Genomic DNA, 24,787 nt, shown 5'->3' on the forward strand with positions numbered 1-24,787 from the left:
TGTTCTTTGCACACATAATTTTATTGAACACTTCATCTTTGCCAGACACTGTTCTAGGAATTTTACAAATACTACTACAAGCATGAATTAATTCTCACCATAACTCTGTGGGCAGATACTATTATTATCTCTTTTACAGATATAGGAAGTGAGGTTCAGAAGATAAAACTATTTGCCCAAGGTCATGTAGATAAGTTGTAGAGGCAGGATTTAAAGTTAGGTCTCTATGATCCCAGAACTCTAACTTGTTTCACCACAGCCAAAACTCCAAAATTCTTTTCATTTACCTGATTTTTCCACTTTCCTTATCTGTCATTGAGCTTTTCCAGCTGCTTCTGACCATGGCATTCTTTGTTTAAAACCCTTGGTTTTCTTTGGCAGTAGCTATGGCTGCCATCAGCACAAACAATGCTATCACCGCTGTTATGCCAGCAAGGTGAGAAGGAGACTCCCACCTCTTGCAGTATTTACAGGATTTTTTCCAAGCATCCTGACTCAGATTCCTGGATCTGTGTATTCTAACTATAAGGGATGTAGTACTCTATATCAATCAGAGTATCAAGGCATATACTACATCCATATAATATACAGCAGCCAACCCTCTTTCTGGACCCTTAGCAGAGCCTTCAACAGCCCGTTCTATTGTTCTATCAGCTATTCTGTAAGCCCTCAGACAGTGGTGCCAGTGTGGGCAATGTGGGCAGAGAAGGTGAGTCTAGAGTAAAAAACCATTCAGCTGAGGAAGGATCACTGCCCTCTTCAGGACAGACGAGATCCAAGTAATTGATCTGACACCAGGTAGCTGGCTGGTCTCCCTGAAGAACGGTGCTATATGAGGGCTGCCACACGTTTGGGCACCTCGCTGTGGCAGATGCTAGATCAGCTTTAGTGAAAGGAAGTCTACCCACTGGGTGTATTTCCTTCTCCACTGTCCTTCAGAGCCCCTGCTGATTGGAGCTAGAATGGGACAGCAATCCATTTCCACACGGTGCCAACATATTGCCCTGACCCATCTGCTAATCAGGCCAGAATCCGTTCCTCCTCTGTCAGTTAATAGCAGCAGACAGCACACCACCACCACCACCAACAACAACATCAGGCAACACAGGTGTGGCTTGAAAGAGGGGTGGTGCCACAGAAACAGGTGACACCTGTCTGGGCCATCTGCTCTGATGCTTTGTTCATGCCTGCTGGACCTGCTTGAGCCCAGTCCCAACTGTATCACTTCCATCCACAATAGACTGTTGCTGTTCATGCCCAACCTTACAACTCGGTATGTCAGTTAACACCCATTTTACTATGAGGAGCTCGTTTTCACAGTCGGTGTCTGTGGTGGACATACCTAAGGTGACTCCCAATGAGTCACATGCTTATATAATGCTTTCCCCTTATGTGTAGGCAGAACCTGTGACTTGCTTCTAGCCAACAGAAGATGGCCAAGGTGACAGGACAATCACTGCAGTGATTATGTTACATTATATAAACTCCACCTTGGCAGACTGGAGTGCTTCTCCTCCTGGCCTCTAAGAACTAAACTGCATGGCAACTACAGTTAATAATATGGTATTGTATACTTGAAATTTGCGGAGAGTAGATCTTAAACATTCTCACCAAAAAAAAGAAAAACAGTTAACTATGTAAGGTAATGGATGTGTTAATTATCTTGATCTTGGCAATCATTCTACAATGTATATGAAGAAGAAGGAGAAAGAGAGGGAGAGGGAGGAGGAGAAGAAGAAGAAGAGAAAGAGGAAGAAGAGGAAGGACGAAACGGCAATGTTGTAGGAGGACCTGTGTGAGGGCCATGTGACAAGAAACCACGGGCAGTCCCTGAGACTAAGAGAGGTGCCTGGTCAACAACCAGCAAGCAAACAGAGACCTCAGTCCTACAGCTGAAAGGAGCTTAATTCTGTCAACAACCACATGAGCTTGAAAGAGGACCCTGAGCTCCAGAAAGGAATGCAGCCTGGCCAATACCTTGATTGCAGCCTTGTGAGACCCTGAGCAGAGGATTCAGCTAAGCCAAGACCAGACTCCCAACACATGGAAACTACCAGATAATAAATGTGTGGTGTTTTAAGTTGCTAAGTTTTTGACAATTGTGTAACTCAGCAAGAGATTACTAATACAGTGCCCCATGATGAGCTGCTCAGTCTTACTAGCACACTAGATGATGTTTTTAAAAGAACAGTTTTCTGGTGGGAATGCAAATTGGTAGAGCCACTATGGAAAACAGTATGGAGGGTACTCAAAAAATTAAAAATTAGAATTACCACACAATATAGCAGTTCCACTCCTGGGTATTTATCCAAAGAAAATGAAAACACTAATTCAAAAAGATATATGTACCCCAATGTTCATTGCAGCATTATTTACAATAGCCAAGATATGGAAACAACCTAAATGTCCATTGGTAGATAAATGGATAAAGGAGATGTGGCATACACACACACACACACACACACACACACACACACAGAGGAATATTACTTAGCCATAAAAAATGAAATCTTACCATTTGTGACAACATGGATGGGTCTAGAGGGTATTATGCTAAGCAAAATAAGACACAAAGAAAAATATCGTATGATCTCACTTATATGTGGAATCTGAAAAACAAAGCAAACAAAAACAAAATGAAAACAGACTCATAGATACAGAGAACAAACAAGTGGTTGCCAGAGGTGAGGCGGTGGGAGTGGGGCAAAATAGGTGAAGGGGTTAAAAGGTATAAACCTCCAGTTATAAAATAAATAAACCATGGGGCTATAATATACAGCATAAGGAATATGGTCAATTACATTGTAATAATTTTATATGGGGACAGATGGATACTACTATTATCATGGTGATTATTTCATAATGCATGCAAATGTCAAATCACCATGTAGTATACCTGAAACTAACATAATACTGTACGCCAACCACCAAGGGCATGACCCTGCTCCAGAACCTTAGAGATCTGCACTGTGACTTTCCTAGGGTTTGCCAAAGGCTTAATCTAGCACCACTGGATCTGATACATCATAAGGCCCAGAAGGCAGATCAGCTTGTCAGGTGGTCTAGTCCTCCTGCAGAGCCCTCTCTTGCTCTGGGCCTCACATGAACCCAGCAGCCTTCTAGATTACCAAATAAATGAGTCAGAGGTGTGTTCCATGTGTTGTATCCAAAATCCCAAAAGATCTATCAGTGCTGTGCCTCTTTCTTAGTGGTAGGAGGTATAAAGTACAGGGTTCTGTCCTTTGCCTTTGAGAGTATATTCTGCCCCAGACCCTCAAACCTGCAGAAATTCATGATGTAAATATATTCATCAATATAGTGGGCTAGTGTGATATTCTTCAGTGTCAAGATGTATAAGCCCTGAATACAATATTATTATAGAAAGTATGAGAGCTAAAATAGGCCTGAGGTAAGACAGTGAGCATGTCCTTGCCATATAAAGGTGAACTGATTGTTAATTCTTTATTGATGTATGATTTACATACAAAAACTATACAGTTCTTAGTTTTGACAGCTGTATATGCTGATGTAACCACCACTCAAAATAAGATATGCAACATTTCCATCACCTTGGAAAGTTCCCTCCTGCCCTTTCCAGTTAATCCCGACACCCATCCAGAGGCAACCACTTTCTGATTTTCTTTCTCCATAGATTTGTATTGTCTGTTCTTGGAAGTCGTTTAAATGGAATCATGCAGTATGTATTTTGGGGTATATCTGACTTCTTGCATGCAAATAATGTTTTTGAGATTGTGAACTGCTTTCAATTCTCCCTATGAATGAGCATAAAAAATTTCTAGAGCAGGGTGTGTACTTTTCTTTCAAAGCTGTGCCAAGATGTAATTCTGGTTATTAACTGGAGGTAGTGAGGATGGTGAGATGCATCTTGAGAAAAAAGGTCATCTCACAAGGCAGCTGCTTCAGGTGAAATCATTACATAATCTCCATGAAAAGGAAACTTACTCTCCTCTGGCAAGGGAAAAGCAGCTGCTTCTGCCAGCAAGAAAAGCTCGGGGAAACTGGAGGTTCATAATACTTGGATTCATCTATCCAAATAACCACTCCAGATCTCCATGTTCCAATTTTTCCCTATCTGATCTTGAAAAAATGCCCTGACAAGGTTGTACATTTAGTCTTTTTTGCACCTCTGCTACCCTTATTATCGGATCCTGAGCCTGATTTTTAGTATAGTCTGTCCTGCAGCTGCAGGAGATAAGGATCTCCTTTAAATCTTCCACAGAGGCAGAGTTCCTCCTGCAGTCAAAAGCAACAATTCTACTCCAAGATCCTTATAAATAACATTGTCCATATATCGATTAAGTGCCACAGTCACTTGACCTCCGCATATCTTGCCTTGTGCCTACATATCATACCAATAAAATACCACATAGCACAGGTGAAAGCCCGAGAGATTGCAATGCCATTTCATGGCAGGGGTTATCTTCACACACTTAACACCAGCAATAGGGTCCCTACTGCTTTTATTTTTTTTTTAATTTATCCTTTGGGGGTTTTTTTTTGATAATTTATCCTTTGTTTTTATTTATTTTTTTAATTTTTATTTTATATTAGAGCATAATTGATTAACAATGTGTGTTAGTTTCAGGTGTACAGCAAGGTGATTCAGTTATACATATAGATGCATCAATTCTTTTTCAAATTCTTTTGTCATTTAGATTATTACAGAATATTGAGCAGCGTTCCCTGTGCTATACAGTAGGTCCTTATTGGTTATCTATTTTAAATATAGAAGTGTGTACATGTCGATCCCAAACTCCCAGTCTACCCCTCCCCCCAACCGTTCCCCCTGGTAACCATAAGTTCCTTCTCTAAATCTGTAAGTCTGTTTCTGTTTTGTAAATAAGTTCATTTGTATCATTTTTACAGCTCATGTGACTCAATATCCCCAAAACAAACAACCCAGTCAAAAAAGTGGGCAGAAGACTTAAATAGACATTTCTCCAAAGAAGACATACAGATAGCCAAGAGGCATGTGAAAAGATGCTCAACATCGCTAATTATTAGAGAAATGCAAATCAAAATTACAATGATGTACCAATTCACACTGGGCAGAATGGCCATCATTAAAAAGTCTATAAATAACAAATGCTGGAGAGGGTGTGGAGAAAAGGGAACCCTCCTACACTGTTGGTGGGAATGTAAATTGGTACAACCACTATGAAGAACAGTATGGAGGTTCCTTAAAAAACTAAAGCTAGTGGGAAACAGCCGCATAGCACAGGGAAATCAGCTCGGTGCTTTGTGACCACTTAGAGGGGGTGGGATAGGGAGGGTGGGAGGGAGGGAGACACAAGAGGGAAGAGATATGGGAACATATGTATATGTATAACTGACTCACTTTGTTATAAAGCAGAAACTAACACACCATTGCAAAGCAATTATACTCCAATAAAGATGTTAAAAAAAAAAACTAAAAATAGAGCTACCACATGATCCAGAGATCCCACTCCTGGGCATATATGGGGAGGAAAACATGGTTCGAAAGGATACATGTACCACAATATTCGTTGCAGCATTGTTTACAATAGTCAAGACATGGAAGCAACCTAAATGCCCATTAACAGATAAAGAAGATGTGGTACATATATACAATGGAATATTACTCAGCCATTAAAAAGAATTAGGTGGGCCTTCCCCTGGCACGAGCGTCCCGATGGGAAAAAAAAAAAAAAAAGAATTAAATAATGCCATTTGCAGTAACATGGATTGGACATGGAGATTATCATACTAAGTGAAGTAGGTCAGACAGAAAACGACAAATATCATATGATATCACTTATATGCAGAATCTAAAAAAAAGAAATGATACCTACTGCTTTTAGACAGGAGAACAACACAGCTCCCAAACCCCATCCTGATAGTCTGTTTTCTAGAACCATTTCTAATATCAAATGTCTTAGCCAGGGTCTTATAAAACAGAACCTGAGGGCTTCCCTGGTGGCGCAGTGGTTAAGAATCCACGTGCCTACTCAGCCATAAAAAGAAACGAAATTGAATTATTTGTAGTGAGGTGGATGGACCTAGAGTCTGTGATACAGAGTGAAGTAAGTCAGAAAGAGAAAGACAAATACCGTATGCTAACACATATATTAACACATATATATGGAATCTAAGAAAAAAAAAGTTCATGAAGAACCTAGGGGCAAGACGGGAATAAAGACGCAGACCTACTAGAGAATGGACTTGAGGGCACAGGGAGGGGGAAGGGTAAGCTGGGACAAAGTGACAGAGTGGCATGGACATATATACACCACCAAATGTAAAACCGATAGCTAGTGGGAAGCAGCCACATAGCACAGGGAGATCAGCCCGGTGCTTTGTGACCACCTAGAGGGGTGGGATGGGGGGGTGGGAGGGAGGGAGATGCAAGAGGGAAGAGATATGGGGATATATGTATATATATAGCTGATTCACTTTGTTATAAAGCAGAAACTAACACACCATTGTAAAGCAATTATACTCCAATAAAGATGTTAAAAAAAAAAAAACAGAATCCGCCTGCCAATGCAGGGGACACGGATTCGAGCCCTGGTCTGGGAAGATCCCACATGCCGCGGAGCACCTAAGCCCACGAGCCACAACTACTGAAGCCCGCACGCCTAGAGCCCAAGTGCCGCAACTACTGAAGGGTGCATGCCTAGAGCCCGTGCTCCGCAACAAGAGAAGCCACCACAGTGAGAAGCCCGCGCACTGCAACGAAGAGTAGCCCCTGTTCACCACAACTAGAGAAAGCCCGTGCGCAGCAACAAAGACCCAACTCAGCCAAAAATAAATAAATAAATTTATTATTTTTTTTAAAAGAAAAAACAGAGCCTCAGTCAGAAAATCAAGTACTAACCATATGGGAGTTGTGCAAGCCTAAGGCAACAAGGATGAGGAAAAAAGGCAAGTGAGGCAAGGAAAGATGTAAAACAATGTGACACAATGCATTACTTCACTGGCCATCATGTCAGAAACTGCAGGTCACTTGCCAGGTGTGTTTGCTCACAATGGTTGAAAGGAAAACACGCATACACGTTTCAGAGTTGTACACAACGGGAGAAATTAGGAGAAATTGATCTGCCTGGCTCCCTCCTGCCTCCTCATTTCCACTAGTCAGTCCCCTACCCCAGGGTACTCATTCCCCTTCACTTCCAGTTGCATCATCTGGTCCCTTGGCAGTTTCTCACGAAGCCAGATCCCATTCCCATGGTATGGCATTTTCCCCAGGTATGGAAGTGGAGTGATAACTTGGCACTCACAGGTAAATGGGTAGAACATGAGGGTCATGCAGGTGTAGGGCATCAACTTAGACTACCTTGTAGCTCTGAAAGTTCAGGAGGGATGCTCCCAAAATGGAATGACGGCAGCACAATTTGGAAAGTGGGCAGCATCTCAGAAAAGAATCCAAGAAGGCACATAAGCTTGTGTCCAATACAGGTTAGCCCAAGTAAGACTAAAGGATAGTCTGGACTAGAGTAGTGACATTGGGGATGGAGAAAAGAGGACAGATTTAGGGTACATTTTGAAGATAGAGTCAACAGTACTTTCTAATGAACTGGATGTGAAGGGTCAGGGAAAGGAAGGATTCATGGATGACGCTTACATGTTTTACTTGAATAACTGGATAGTACAAGATATCATCTCTGAGATATGGAATATGGAGGAGTAGATTTGTCAGGGAGGGGAGTGATATTTAGTGTAATACTGTCGACATTTTGATCAAAAACATTTTGTGTTTATTTTTTAAAACTGAAGCATTAGACTTAACAACCACATCCCAGGACAATTCCATTCCATAATTCAAAGGCCAGCCCTACACATGGATAGGACCAGTCACAACTTGCATGATGTAGTTGGGAATACATGGACCCACCTGCCCCAGAAGATCTCCCCCACCTATTGGCCAGCTGCCCGCAATATATGTTCTGATTATCTATCGCTGTGTGACAAATCATCTCAAACTTAGTGGCTTAAAACGACAACATTTATGCTGGTCACAACAATGGACAAGGTTTGGCAAAGCGGGCTGATCTTTGCTTCATGTGACATCAGCTGGGGTGGATCAATGGGGAGCTAGAGGAACTACATCCCAGATGGCTCACTCACACTGATTGGCAAGTTCATGCTGGCTGTCAACTGAGAGCTCAACCAGGGCTGAGGGCCAGGAGCCTCATTTCCTCTCCACAAGGACCTTTAAATGGGCTGGTTGGCTTTTGTCACAGAATGTGTCCGAGTTCCAAGAGTGAACACCCCCAGAGATAGGAAGTGGAAGCTGCCAGTTTCTTGAGGCACAGGCCCAGAAACTGGTACAGTGCCACTTCTGCCATATTCTATTGGTCAATCATTCACAGAATGCAGATTCAAGGGGAGGGGATTAGACATCACTTCTCAATGGGAGGAGTGTCAAAAATTTGGGGGCCATGTTTTAAAACGACACAGCTTAGAACCCATAAGCTGCCACTAGGTAATGGTGTCTTTGGTTTCATGGTGGTGGAGTAGGGGACACTTAAGCCATTAAGTGTCCACTTATATGATTTTGTCAGGTGAACTCTTGATACCCCTCAGGTTCCTGAGAGAATGGTAGCCAGGATGGAGAGAACAATATAGATAATAATAGAGCTACCACTTTTTGAGCACTTACCATGTGTCAGACATTGTTCTGAGCACTATACATATATCAGCTCATTGAATCCTCCCAGCAATCTCATGAGATAACAATATTATTATTGCTATTTTATAGATAAGGAAAGCGTGTGTGGCACAGAAGGGTTAAATGATTTGTCCAAAGTTGTACAGTCAGGGAGTAGTTGAGCTGTAGATTCCAGCACAGATCTGTCCACACTCCAGAGCCCACACTCAAAACCATTATACCACATTGGAAAGGGTAAGAGGTGGGCTTGTCAAAGACAGAGGGGCTGCCAGGCCACAGCCCTGAGCAGAGACCAAGGGTTTATCAAGCCTTCACTGGTAGCTGCCTTACAGGAAGAAGTATGTGTAAAATAACAGAGCTCTTGGGATTTTCGACCACAAAAGATTTGTGGTCTGGAAAAGCATGAAAGGAAACAAATATTCATTGTTGAGTACCTTTTTTTCAGGCATTACACTAAGTGCTTTATGTGCATTAATTTCATATAATTCTCTGAATAATCATGTGGTATTATTATTACTGCCATTTTGTAGCTGAGGAAACAGAAGGAGATTAAGTAACTCAATCAAGGTCACATAGGTGATAAGGGGCCATGATGGGATTCTAGATCAGATCCAACTCCAAACCCAAACTCTTAATCATTACATGTGAAACCTTGGGGTTCTGTCTATAGTGGCATAGACCCAGGGTTGGGACTGCTGTGTACAGCCTTGGGGAAAAGATTGCTGAAAAAGTTGGAAGAAGGTGCAGGATACTCTGAATCCATCTAGTCCGTCATATTGCTCTTAGCCAAGCATCACCTCTAGCTGGTTGCCTCCCTTTGTGCCGACTTCATTTTATCCAAGATCTCATTAACAGCCAAGAATATTGACTCTACAAGGCACAAGCTAGTCTGAGCAAATCCATCTCCAATTACTCTCCTCTTTATTCCCAGTTAATAGCTAACTATTGAAGAAAGATTAAAATAATTGACTTCCCGATGACACTGAACAATTAAGTTCTCAGCTCTCTTCAGAAATCTAATCACTACCTAAGTGGAGGTTAATAGAGATGGATCCTCTCTCCATCTAATTCCCATTTTGCAACCAACTACCCATTGCAGGCTTCTGACCCTTCCAAGATAGTTTCCCTGAAGCAAGTTTAAATCTTAGCTCAGTCAAGTAAACATTTCCAATCATCAATTAACCTGTTGTTAATTGCAAAATAACTAGTCCAGAAAAGTGGGGAGAGATGGTAACAGAAGGGGGTCTAGATTTCAGGATACCAGTTGGGCCACTTAAATGCTTCTTGAAGCATGCCCAAAGAGATTAGGTTCAAGCCTACCTGGCTTCCTCCCTATAGATTTCTAAATCCTGGTAGCCTGGTCCCTTGACCTTCAGCTCTGACCCCTCTCTAGTCTGAGGCAACACAAAGTCTCTAGTCTAGAGAGCAATGAAGACCTAAGACTAGAAGACCATCACTCTGAGGCCTGTAATGGAGTCCTAACCTAAGTTTGCAGACTGATATCCCAGGGTTAACTTTAGATCCCCATCTCACTAACACTTTGAACATCTCTCATCCCAGCCTGACCTGGAGTTCAATGTGCTTCTACTCAGATGCTTCCTTCCAAAATGGTTCTCCTACCCAGCCTACCCAACTTTCACTGGCCAGACCTAGACATCAGTCTATGAGCCACTTGTCCTAGAGACACCTCCTGGAAGAGTTCACAGCAACTGTATCATTCTTAATCCTAGTTATCACAGGAGCTGAGGGAGGAAGCTACCACTTTCTGGTTGATGGCAGCAGCCTGTTAAGTAGTTGGCAATGAACTTGGCAATGAACATTAACTAATGAACTTTAGTTAATAATATGTATCAATATCGGTTAGTTAATTGTAATAAATGTACTGGAGTAATGCAAGATGCTAATAAAAGGGGAAACTCTGAAAGACGGGGAGAGGAGACATATGGGAACTCTGTACCTTGGACTCAGTTTTTCCGTAAACCCCAAAGTTCCCTACAAAATAGTCTGTTTAAAAAACAAAAAAAAATTACTTATGCTGATTGCATTTCTCATTAAAAAGGATCCATGGGGGCTTCCCTGGTGGCGCAGTGGTTAAGAATCCGCCTGCCAATGCAGGGGACACAGGTTCAAGCCCTGGTCCAGGAAGATCCCACATGCTGTGGAGCAACTAAGCCCGTGTGCCACAACTACTGAGCCTGCACTCTAGAGCCCGCGAGCCACAACTACTGAAGCCCATGTGCCTAGAGCCCATGCTCTGCAACAAGAGAAGCCACCGCAACGAGAAGCTCATGCACCACAACAAAGAGTAGCCCCCACTCGCCACAACTAAAGAAAGCCCGCGCTCAGCAACAAAGCCCCAATGCAGCCAAAAATAAATAAATAAAATAAGTAAATTTTAAAAAAAAAGGATCCATGGCTCCCTGGAGAAATGGCTGTTTCCAGATCTAAAGTAGAAAATGTTCAAGATGAGACTGGGGCATCTTGTCATACCAGAAAGCAAGGACGCTATCAAAGACTGCTGAAGACATGTCAAAAAGACAGAGGAGCCAACTTGAAAGGCCTTCTACCGACCAAAGATTGTCAAATTAATTGAGCATTAAAAAAATGACTGAGGTTGATTCAAGCACATCAAATATATAAAATTCTACAACTTCATTATTATACTTAAGAAAAAAACCCATTGATTATCATTGGAGGTTTCTAGAGCAACAACTCATTAGCTAAAAATTAATAAAGGTAAAGAATTAAGCATTGATTCTGCATTTCCTGGTCAAACAGTATTTCAGGGTCACTAAAATAGTTGAGAAGGAAAGTTCTTCATCATGGAGAATGCCACTAATCAATGCAAAAGGAATGATAGGATGATAAAATCACCATTTCACAACTTCAAACGAAATAATGGATTTAGACAAAGATCATCAATGAATTCTAAACCTATTAGGTGAAAGCTTAACAAGGAACAGGCCAAACACACCTCATAATGAAATCAATCTCATGGCTAAAACTGGGACAGACACAATGTGCCTTCTGACTGATGCAATTAAATGTACACAGAATTACCTACGAAGTATTTTGCCAAAAGAAATGAACCTGAAACAAATCAATCCTCTAGTCTAGATCTAAATACCAGTATATAGGAAATAAAAGAGATAGAGTAACAAGTTAAATGGTACCAGGAGGTAATCAGCCAAATGCAGAAAGTAGAGCATTTTAAGGAACAAATGACCCAATTTCTCCAATTGTATAGTGTCTTAGCCGATTCAGGCTGCTGTAACAGAATATGTAACAGACTGGATGGCTTATAAACAACAGATACTTGTTTCTCACATTTCTGGGGCCTGGACATTCAAGATCAGGGTGAAAGCATGGTTGGGTGTAGGGCGCGGTCAGCTAACTGCCACGTAGCAGGAAGCTGAAGTAAGCTGAGTCATCCTTCCTGTGGCCACTGCGCTTGCGCTAAGTATACTAATGAGGTTTTAAAGTAGCGACCTATCCGATGCTGGCTCACAAGTCGCACCATCGGCGAAGGCCAATCACAGAGCGACACATGTTCTTAATCCCTATATAAGCAGACTGCTATAGGATTGCGGCGTCTTCCTTCCATCTTTTCTTTAACCAAGCTGTGCTCCAATAAAGTGTGATACGAGAAGAATCTTGCGTGTGGCGACTCGTCATTCTGCTGGTCGGAGGCGGCTCGCCGCAGTTGGGTTCTTGGTGAAGGCCTGCTCCCTGGTTGCAGACAGTTGTCTTCTTGCTGTGCCCTCGCATGGTGGGAGGGGTAAGAGAGCTCTGTGGGGCTTCTATAAAAGTGCTTCTATAAAAGCACTACTCCTATTCATGAGGGCTCCACCCTCATGACCTAATCACCTCCCAAAGGCCCAACCTGCAAAGACCATCACATTGGGGATTATATTTCAATGTATGAATTATGAATTTTGGGGGGACACAAGCATTCAATCTATAGAAACTTGGCAATTCTATTCCTTTAAAATATATATTTATTGAGGGACTTCCCTGGTGGTCCAGTGGTTAAGACTCCATGCTCCCAATTCAGAGGGCACAGGTTTGATCCCTGGTCAGGGAACTAGATCCTGCATGCCGCAACTAAAGATCCTGCATGCTGCAACTAAAGATCCTGCATGCTGCAACTAAGACCCAGCGCAGCCAAATAAATAAATATTTAAAAATACATTTATTGAGGGATAATTTACCTTCTTTTATTGTGCAGGTCTATGAGTTTTGAAAAGAACTCATACAGTTGTATAAGCATCACTGTGATCAAGATATAGGACATTTGCATCATATGAATTTGGGGAGGGTGGGGACACAAACATTCAGCACATAACACATGGGAAGAAAATGAGGAGGGGAAATTGTTACAGAATAAAAAAGACTCAAGAAACACAGCCACAAAATGTAATGTGTGGCCCTTGTTTGGATCCTGATTCAAATTAACCATTTCTTAAGATAAACAGGGAAATTCGAATATGAGCTGGGTATTAATAAATTACTGTTAATTTTGTTAGAAGTAATAATATCATTGTGGTTATATATTAAATAAGTCCTTAGTTTTTAAAAAGTGGGGTAAATTATATATATATATGTGTGTGTATACATACACACACATACACACACATGTGTGTGTGTATACATATATATATGTAACTTTTTAAAAAGACTTTGACTCTAAGAGTAGAAAGGTTAAGTATTGGTTGAAAGAGCAGCTTTTTTTTTTCTTCGCTTGATTGCTAGAGCACATTAGTGTCATAACAGCAGAGACAGACACAGAAGCAACTAAAGACTTTGATATTGGGTTAAAGGAAATGGGTGACACAAAGCACTCTGCTTGCAAACCCACTGACTGGAAGGCCCCCACGAAATTAGCTGGCTACTAAGGCTGCCAATGGCTTAAAAGTCTTGTCTTACCAGCTGGAAATCAATTGAGCTCCTGAACCAAAAGCTTTCTTTCCAGAAGGTGGTAAGGGAAATTGTCCAGGACGTCGAAATAGGTTTGAGTTTCCAGAATACAGCCTTAGTGTACTTCGGAAAGCCAGTGAAGCATACAGGGTGGTTTTATTTGAAGATTTTAACCTGTGAGTCATCTGTGATAAGAGAGTCTCTGTCAGGCCCTAAGATGCCCTGTTAGCCTGCTGGATAGAGTGAGAAAGACCTTAAGTTAAGGCAGTTTTTATGTGTTTAATAGTAAATTATGCAAGATATTTTGTTTTCAACTTATGACTTTTCTTACAAAGAAATGTTTATACGTTTTATTTGAGCTTACATCATCCCATCATTCACTCAAGATGAGTGTGAAGAGTGACTATCCAGATTAATGAAGGGAGCACTATGGCTCAATGGTGGCAAACTGCTAATCTATAGAATGGATGCGTGGTAGTTCTTTCTCCTAATGATGAATGTTTCTGTATATTAATGAGTTGTTGGGTAGCAATTACAATACTAGAACATGTAGTGGGCTCTTTTGCAATAATATTGCTTATGATTTGATCCAAGTAGTTAATAGTTGAAACTGTTTTTTAAAAATTGAACTTGAATTCTGAGCATCATAAATGATTATGACTACAGACTTATTTACACAAGGTAAAGTTTATAAATCTTTGACTGGGAGTCAAATTTCTAACAAGGAGTCAATGACTGCTAATTTTTTATTTTGTACAACAACGGATGTCCAAAACCTAGTATTTCTGCTCTTGCTATGTCTCAATTCTATTAACTCCCTTCTGGGGAAAAAAAAAAAAGACAATTCTACAGGAACTCAGAACAACTCCATGTAATAGCTTAAAGTCATATTAATTCAAATTAATATTATTGGAGGAATGTATGACATTACTACCATAAAATAATAATGTGTAAATTATTAATATACTAAAATAAAATAATTTTCTTATTCCTAAAAAAAAAGAAATTGAACTTGAACCTGAGTAAGCATCTAGATCCAACTACTAAGTTATAGGAAATACAGAAGACAGAGGAACATGTTAAACACCGTGGGATAGCTTTCAGCAAAATCCAGGCTGTGGAAAATTCTACTGAACAAACAACCCAGTTTCTTCAATAACTAAATTGCAAAGAATAAAAAGGTATGAGAGGAACCTATAAATTAAAAGAAATGTAAAAGACATATCAACCAATTACAGTGTATGGCCCTTATTTGCATCCTGATTCAAATAAACAGGAAAAACAAGACATTTATGAGACAACCGAAAATTTATACATGAACGAACATTTTATTATAATTAAAGACATTAATTTAGATGTATTATGAATATTTTGTGGGTTTTTATCCTTTTTCTTTTACAAATATACACAGTCATAGTTACAGATGAAATTATACAATATCTTTTATTTGACTCAAAACAATACAGGAATGGATCTGCTCTCACCACTCCTATTCAACATTGTGTTGATAGTGCTAAATTAAAGAGAAGCTAAATAAATGGAGAAAGATACCATGTTAATATGTTGAAATACTTAATTCGTGGGAATTCCCTGGTGGTTCAGTGGTAAAGCATCCACCTTCCAATGCAGGGGACATGGGTTCGATCCCTGGTCAGGGAACTAGGATCCCACATGTCGCAGGGCAACTAAGCCCATGCACCACAACTACTGAGCTCATGCGCCTAAACTAGAGAGGCTGCATGCACCACAACTAGAGAAGAGAAAAAATCCCGTGCACCACAACTAGAGAAGAGAAAAAATCTGCGTGCCACAACTAGAGAGAAGCCTGTGTGCCACAACGAAGAGACCTCATGCCGCAATGAAAGATCCTGTGTGCTGCAACTAAGACCTGATGCAGCCATAAATAAATAAATAATTTGTTAATATGTCAATTCTCTCCAAATCGATCTACACTTTAAACATAATTCCAATCAAAAGCCCAGCAGGATATTTTGTAGAGCTCAACAAGCTAATTCAAAAACTTATATGAAAAAGCACAAGAAATAGAAGAGCCAAAACAATTTTGAAAAAGAACAAAGTCATAGGACTCATGATACATGCTCTCAGGGCTTTCTATAAAGCAACAGTAATCAAGAGAAGTGTCAAGATAAACAGACAGATGAATGGGACAGAATATAGCCTAGAAGTAGACCAACACATAAGTGCTCAATTGATTTTTGACAAAGGTGCAGAGGCAATCCAAAGGAGAAAGTATAGTTGTCTCAACAAATGAAATTGGATCAAATAAACATCCATATGCAAAGAAAAACAAAACAAAATATTGACCTAAATCTCACACACTATACAAAATTAACTCAAAATGAATCTTAGAAAACATAGAAGAAAATCTTCTTGATCTGGTACTCAGTAAAGAATTCTTAGACATGACATAAAAAACATGATTCATAAAAGAAAAAAATGATTAATTAGAACATCAAAAAATTTAAATTCTGCTCTTGAAAAGACACTGTATTGAAATGAAAACACAATCCATAGACTGGGAGAAAATATTTGCAAACTGTATATCTGATAAAGGATTTGTATTCTACCTATCTGTCTATACCTCAAAACTCAACAGTAAGAAAAAAAACATTCCAGTGAAAAAAAATGGGCAAAAGGTATGAACAGACATTTCACCAAAGAGGAAATTGAAATTCGTTTCCACAGAAACCTGTACACAAATGTTCATATCAGCTTTTTTCATAACAGTCAAATTTGGCAACAACCCCAAAGTCCTTCAATGGGTGAATGGACAAATTGTGGTACATCCATACCATGTGATACTATATACTATAAAGTGTCATAAAGGAACATTTTAGGGTGATGCAAATGTCCTATATCTTGATCACAGTGATGCTTATACAACTGTATGAGTTTTTCAAAGCTCATAGACCTGCACAATAAAAGAAGGTAAATTATCCCTCAATAAATGTATTTTTAAATATTTATTTATTTGGCTGCGCTGGGTCTTAGTTGCAGCATGCAGGATCTTTAGTTGCAGCATGCAGGATCTTTAGTTGCGGCATGCAGGATCTAGTTCCCTGACCAGGGATCAAACCTGTGCCCTCTGAATTGGGAGCATGGAGTCTTAACCACTGGACCACCAGGGAAGTCCCTCAATAAATATATATTTTAAAGGAATAGAATTGCCAAGTTTCTATAGATTGAATGCTTGTGTCCCCCCAAAATTCATAATTCATACATTGAAATATAATCCCCAATGTGATGGTATTTGGAGGTGGGGCCTTTGGGAGGTGATTAGGCCATGAGGAAGGAGCCTTCGTGAACGGGATTAGTGCCCTTATAAAAGAACTCAAAGTGTTCCCTCGGCCCTTCTGCCACGTGAGGCCACAGTGAGAAGATGGCCATCTATGAACCAGGAAGCAGCCAGCTCTCACCAGACACAGAATCTATTAGCAACACCTTGATCTTGGACTCCCCAGCCTCTAGAACTGTGAGGAACAAATATTTCTTGTTCAAGCCACTCAGTCTATATGGTATTTGTGTTATAGCAGCCCAAACAGACTAAGACACAAGTATAGAGGGAGTAATGGGGATATAGATGTTACAAAATTGACCATGGGTTATTAATTATTTAAAATGTCTGATGGAAACATAGGGGTTATTTATACTGTTCTGTCTACTACTGTATCAAAATCTATAATATACCGATCCCAAAAAATGGAATCTGAGAAATCTGGCCATACACATTTGTGATAGAATATGGGCTTTTCCATAGGTGAAATTTACAGTTTCCTTAGATAGATAGATGATGATGATGATGATGATGATAGATAGATAGATTGATAGATAAAATATTTTTAAGCAAAGGAAATCTGGTAGCTGAAGAAAACATTATAGGTGTTTATATAAGAGCTATTTTTAATATATTGTAGAGTAGCATTTTTAAATTAAATGTTTTGCAGTTTATAAAATATAAGTATGCTCTGTCCACACCTCAGAACAATTAAATCAGAATCCCTGGGGTTTGGGGCCTGGACATGGGCATATTTTTAAAGCTTCTCAGGTGATTCTAGTATATAGCCAGGGTTGACAACCATTGCTTTGGGAGAATTGTAATAAGAAAGACAAGGCTCACACTTTAGTGTGAACAGCACTCAAAGTCCACTTGTTCCTTGAAGCAAGTACCACCACTATAATCACTCACCCAGCACAACAGCTTCATTCACACCCTGCCCTATCCTCACATACATCTAAATCTCCCTGTCTTAAAGCCTCTGGAGATCTTGATTTATACACCCCCTTGTCCTCTTTCATGTGTCTCCTTCTCTCCAGGATACTAAATGGACATGGAGGTATCTAAGCAACTCTGTGTGAGCATGTGTGTATGTGTGTTTCACAGATCGAAAGGTCACAGAGAATAGATTTCCCAGGGACATAGAAAACTGTAACAGAGAACAAGAGAACAAATGGTCACTGAATCAATTCCAGAAGTGGTATCAGTAAGTCAATAAGCAGAAGCAAAGTACAATTTGGTTGATGCCACACGGCTAGCTTTTAAATTGGGGCTGCTTTGGAGAAATAAAGAAGAAAAACACACATAAGAGATCAGCCTGGGTAGCATCTCTGTTGTTTGGAAAGTTCTCTGTCTATCTCTATCTCTCCTCTTAAACATTAGATAAGATGGTTTCAGTAAACTTAGGCCCATGGATTTCAGAGTCTATGAAACCCCTAAAATTCTATGCAAAATTCTTTGTGTGTGTGCATTTTTCTAAGAAGTCTCATAACTTCCATCAGATTCTCAAAGAATACTAACAATCACTATCTTAAACAAAGGTGTGCACGTGTGCACGTATGCACACACACACACACACACACACACACACACACATTCACACACACATCCTGTCTTTAGGGATGTTTTAGTTTTTGATCCCATGCCGGCAGACCCCATAGCTATTTCTGCATATGAAAAATAGCTGACCTGATCTCACCACTGCTTCCTTTCTTTTCTTTCTTTCTTTTTTCTTTTTTTTTTGGCACTACTTTTAGAATCTGCCCTGTCCTGGTGTTCATTTCTCTGGCTATCAGGCCTTGCACTGCATGCTCAGGGTTATATCTCAAGTTGTAAGCCATTTTCAGCCATTAGTATCCCACACATACTCATCCTGAACTCTACCTCCACTTCATCCTGCTTGAGTTGCCCCACTCCCAGGTTCCTGCTGTTGGGCCTTCCCTGCTCACAAATGATCACTATCTGAAGCCTCAGATCTTGGTCCCCACCCATTCTTGGCCTACTTCCTCCCTTGGTCCTTAATAGCTGAGGAGCACAGAATGATGAGCAGAGCAATCTATTGTTAGGGGGAATATAGTTAGGGGGAAATGGGCCACGTAGAGAAGCAGTGGAAAATGAAATCAGGCTCAGTTAACTTAGGACCAGGTTGCAAAGGTCCTTGAAAGAAGGCTGGCAAGGTGGACATCCCTCCCCAAGGAGAAAATGGGGAACCACTGGAGATTTCTAAACTGGGAAAATGGCATGATCAAAGCAATGCTTCAGGGCAACATTTCTGAAGAAGTTTTGTATGTAATATTAACTGATGTTTCATGAAAAAGAAGTTTTGTGGTCAACTAAGCATGGGAAATGCTGGGTTAAAGAAAGTTAAAAATGTTTATCACAGAACTTCTCAGACCCTTTAACATGCTAATCATGTACATCGTGAATTTTCAAATTTGAACATTCCCTGGTTTCTAAACTTGCGTTAGCACAAAATCCTCTTTTTAATGGGGGCTAACGTTCCTCAAAGCACAATTTGGGAAACACGACTTTAGGAAGTCCTGTTAATCTGGCAACGGTGTACAGGTGAGGCGGAAGTGAGATGAAAGTGGGCTGGGAGACTATGGGCAGCAAAGCAGGTCTAGTGGAATAGCAGCCCACACTACCACCTGGACAGTGAGAATTAAGTGGAACTGGCGAATCAAGAGACTATGTGAAGAAGAACAGGGGGGATTGGGGTTAAGCTTCTGGAGGAAGGTAGAAACTGTGTCTTATTCCTGTTTTATCGCCTACACTTTAGCAAATAGCAAAGAGCTTTGCATATGAGGGAAATATACATACTTGCTGACCATTACTATATTCCAAACACTAGAGATTTAATAAAATTACTTTTTTCTGTTCCACTTTAAAAGTAGTTTACCTGGTGTTTTTAAATATAATTAGCACAATTTGCAAAACTAATTTACTGTTCACATTGCAACTGAAGAGGGGATTGGGGTTATCTAAACAGAGTTTCTTTTTATCTACTTGCAAGACAGATTGTATATTTTGGTGAGAGTGTTGGACTGAGAGCTTTTGTATGAAAGAGAAGGGGAGGAAGAAGATAAAGAAAGAATACTCTATCCCAGGGATCTTTTGATTTGTTACTCAGCCCACCTCCCCAAAGCTTTCATGGTATCTATATAGTTTACAGTGTTATGGTTACACGAAAAAGACACAACATTAACAGTTAACAAGTTCACTAGCCAGAGAAATCTGACTGAGGTAAGAAATTCCAAAGCACAATTAGGGGAAATTTTGCTTGGTTAATCAAAGTTTACAGAGTTAGTCCCCATAATTTATTTTTCCTTTGGCCACACAGCTTGTGGGATCTTAGTTCTCCGACCAGGGATTGAACCTGCGCCCTCGGCAGTGAAAGCGTGGAGACCTAACCACTGGACCGCCAGGGAATTCAGTCCCCATGATTTTAAAATCCTCATGTCATGCAAATGTGAAATAGATAGCTAGTGGGAAGCTGCTGCAAAGCACAGGGAGATCAGCTCGGTGCTTTGTGACCACCTAGAGGAGTGGGATAGGGAGGGTGGGAGGGAGGCTCAAGAGAGAGGGAATATGGAGATATATGTATACATATAGCTGATTCACTTTGTTGTACAGCAGAAACTAACACAACACTGTAAAGCAATTATACTCCAATAAAGATGTATAAAAAAATCCTCATGTCATGGATCTCTCAGTTGATGTTAAGTCAGTTACAACAAGTTGTGGAGTTCAGATTGTTCTCCCAAGATTTGACATTAACATCACCTTTTTGGTCACATTTTAAAATTAACCAACATGTTTCTGACTTTTCATAGCCCCTTTTAGCAGAAGCAGTCCCTGGTGATGGCAGAAGAACGTGGTTTCCCAAGAGGGTTCCAGCAGCCTTCAGGACATCATCCATGCCAACAGTATCAACATGGTAGCCAGAGATTCTTAGGCAATAAATACAGCCCCAATTCCGGTGGAGCTTGACTGTACTGCCACCCCCTTGAAAGGAAACAGCTATCCCCAAGGCTGCTGCACTTTCTATATAAACCTATACACAGGGGTGGGGGGGGACCTTCAAGATGGCAGAGGAGTAAGACGTGGAGATCACCTTCCTCCCCACAAATACATCAAAAATACATCTACATGTGGAACAACTCCTACAGAACACCTATTGAACGCTGGCTGAAGACCTCAGACTTCCCCAAAGGCAAGAAACTCCCCACGTACCTGGGTAGGGCAAAAGAAAAAAGAATAAACAGAGACAAAAGAATAGGGACAGGACCTGCACCAGTGGGAGGGAGCTGTGAAGGAGGAAAGGTTCCCACACACCAGGAAGCCCCTTCGCGGGCGGAGACTGCGGGTGGCGGAGTTAGGGAGCTTCGGGGCCGCAGAGGAGAGCACAGCAACAGGGGTGCAGAGAGCAAAGCGGAGAGATTCCCGCACAGAGGATCAGTGCCGACCGGCATTCACCAGCCCGAGAGGTTTGTTTACTCACCCGACAGGGAGAGCGGGGCTGGGAGCTGAGGCTCGGGCTTCGGTCGGAGCGCAGGGAGAGGACTGGGGTTGGCGGCGTGAACACAGCCTGCAGGGGGTTAGTGCGCCACGGCTGGCCGGGAGGGAGTCCGGGGAAAAGTCTGGACCTGCCAAAGAGGAAAGAGACCATTGTTTCGGGGTGCACGAGGAGAGGGGATTTAGAGCACCACCTAAACGAGCTCCAGAGACAGGCGCCAGCCATAGCTATCAGCTCAGACACTAGAGACGGGCATGAAACGCTAACACTGCTGCTGCAGCCACCAAGAAGCCTGTGTGCAAGCACAGGTCACTCTCCACACACCCCTGGGAGCCTGTGCAGCCCGCCACTGCCAGAATGCCGTGATCCAGGGGCAACTTCCCCAGGAGAACACACAACGCACCTCATGCTGGTGGACCGCCACGCCGGCCTCTGCCGCCGCAAGCTCGCCCGGCATTCCAATTATAACTACCATACCCCTCCCTGCCCCTGGCCTGAGTGAGCCAGAGCCCCCTAATCAGCCGCTGCTTTAACGCCATCCTGTCTGGGTGGGAACAGAAGTCTGAGGGCAACCTACATGCAGAGGTGGGGCCAAAACCAAAGCTGAACCCAAGGAGCTGGGTGAACAAAGAAGAGAAAGGGAAATTTCTCCCAGCAGCCTCAGGAGCAGCGGATTAAATCCCCACAATCAACTTGATGTACCCTGCACCTATGGAATACCTGAATAGACAATGAATCAACCCAAAATTGAGGCAGTGGACTTTGGGAACAACTGTAGGGGGGTTTGCCATCTGAGAGTGACTTCTTTCTGATTTTTATGTTTATCTTAGTATAGTTTTTAGCACTTGTTGTCACTGGTGGATTTCTTGATTGGTTTGGTTGCTCTCTTCTTTTTTTCTTATTACTTTTTTTAAAATAATTTTTTTATTTTTATTATTATTTTTAAATTTTATTTTCTTTCTTATTTTTCTCCCTTTTCTTCTGAGCCATGTGGCTGACAGGGTCTTGGTGCTCCGGCCTCGTGTCAGGCCTGAGCCTCTGAGGTGAGAGAGCTGAGCTCAGGACATTGGACCACCAGAGACCTCCCGGCTCCACATAATATCAATCAGCAAGAGCTCTCCCAAAGATCTCTGTCTCAACACTAAGACCCAGCTCCACTCAATGGCCAGCAAGCTCCAGGGCTGGACGCCCCATGCTAAACAACTAGCAAGACAGGAACACAACCACACCCATTAGCAGAGAGGCTGCCCCAAATCATAATAAGTTCACAGACACCCCAAAATGCACCACTGGACACAGCCCTGCACACCAGAAAGACAAGATCCAGCCTCACCCACCAGAACACAGGCACCAGTCCCCTCCACCAGGAAGCCTACACAAGCCACTGAACCAAACTCACCCACTGGGGGCAGACACCAAAAACAATGGGAACTACGAACCTGCAGCCTGCAAAAAGAACCTCAAACACAGTAAGTTAAACAAAACGAGAAGGCAGAGAAATATGCAGTAAATGAAGGAGCAACATAAAAACCCACCAGACCGGGCTTCCCTGGTGGCACAGTGGTTGAGAGTCCGCCTGCCGATGCAGGGGACATGGGTTCGTGCCCCGGTACGGGAAGATCCCACATGTTGCGGGGCAGCTGGACCTGTGAGCCATGGCTGCTGGGCCTGCGCGTCTGGAGCCTGTGCTCCGCAACGGGAGAGGCCACAACAGCAAGAGGCCCGCATAACGCAAAAAAAAAAAAAAAAAAAAAAAAAAACCCACCAGACCAAACATATGAAATAGAAATAGGCAATCTACCTGAAAAAGAATTCAGAGTAATAATAGTAAAGATGATCCAAAATCTTGGAAATAGAATGGAGAAAATACAAGAAATGTTTAATAAGGACCTATAAGAACTAAAGAGCAAACAAACAATGATGAACAACACAATAAATGAAATTAAAAATTCTCTAGAATGAATGAATAGCAGAATAACTGAGGCAGAAGAACAGATAAGTGACCTGGAAGATAAAATAGTGGAAATAACTACCACAGCAGAATAAAGAAAAAAGAATGAAAAGAATTGAGGACAGTCTCAGAGACCTCTGGGACAACATTAAACGCACCAACATTCTAATTATAGGGGTCCCAGAAGAAGAAGAGAAAAAGAAATGGTCTGAAAAAATATTTGAAGAGATTATAGTTGAAAACTTCCCTAACATGGGAAAGGAAATAGTCAATCAAGTCCAGGAAGTGCAGAGAGTCCCATACAGGAGAAATCCAAGGAGAAACACGCCAAGACACATATTAATCAAACTATCAATAATTAAATACAAAGAAAAAATATTAAAAGCAGCAAGGGAAAAAAACAAATAACACACAAGGGAATCCTCATAAGGTTAACAGCTGATCTTTCAGCAGAAACTCTGCAAGCCAGAAGGGAGTGGCAGGACATATTTAAAGTGATGAAAGGAAAAAACCTACAACCAAGATTACTCTACCCAGCAAGGATCTCATTCAGGTTTGATGGAGAAATTAAAACCGTTACAGACAAGCAAAAGTTAAGAGAAGTCAGTACCAGCAAACCAGCTTTACAACAAATGCTAAATGAACTTCTCTAAGCAGGAAACACAAGAGAAGGAAAAGGCCTACAAAAACAACCCAAAACAATTAAGAAAATGGTAATAGGAACATACATATTGATAATTACCTTAAATGTAAATGGATTAAATGCTCCCACCAAAAGACACAGACTGGCTGAAAGGATACAAAAACAAGACCCATATATATGCTGTCTATAAGAGACCGACTTCAGACCTAGGGACACATACAGAAAGAAAGTGAGGCGATGCAAAAAGATATTCCATGCAAATGGAAATCAAAAGAAGGCTGGAGTAGCAATTCTCATATCAGACAAAATAGACATTAAAATAAAGAGTATTACAAGAGACAGAGAAGGACACTACATAATGATCAAGGGATAAATCTGAGAAGAAGATATAACAATTGTAAATATTTATGCACCCAACATAGGAGCACCTCAATACATAAGGCAAATGCTAACAGCCATAAAAGGAGAAATCGACAGTAACATAATAATAGTATGGAACTTTAACACCCCACTTTCACCAATGGACAGATCATCCAAAATGAAAATAAATAAGGAAACACAAGCTTTAAATGACACATTAAACAAGATGGACTTAATTGATATTTATAGGATATTCCATCCAAAAACAGCAGATTACACTTTCTTATCAAGTGCTCATGGAACATTCTCCAGGATACATCATATCTTGGGTCACAAATCAAGCCTTGGTAAATTTAAGAAAATTGAAACCATATCAAGTATCTTTTCCAACCACAATGCTATGAGACTAGATTTCAATTATAGGAAAAGATCTGTAAAAAATACAAACACAT

General features: G+C 41.2%; 1 long non-coding RNA gene across 1 annotated transcript in view; it reads right to left on the reverse strand.

The window, feature by feature from the left end:
• Window positions 1-2,510: 2,510 nt before the first annotated feature.
• Window positions 2,511-24,787, reverse strand: part of LOC141277590 (uncharacterized) — a 62,761-nt gene continuing 40,484 nt past the window's right edge. The window contains exons 3-4 of the long non-coding RNA XR_012329210.1: window positions 21,367-21,511; window positions 2,511-2,609 (exon numbers count right to left, since the gene is read on the reverse strand). This is a non-coding gene — a long non-coding RNA (uncharacterized lncRNA). The remainder of the gene's footprint in view (window positions 2,610-21,366; window positions 21,512-24,787) is intronic.

The sequence above is a fragment of the Tursiops truncatus genome, chromosome X (genome assembly GCF_011762595.2).
Source record: "Tursiops truncatus isolate mTurTru1 chromosome X, mTurTru1.mat.Y, whole genome shotgun sequence".
Taxonomy (NCBI): Eukaryota; Metazoa; Chordata; class Mammalia; order Artiodactyla; family Delphinidae; genus Tursiops; species Tursiops truncatus.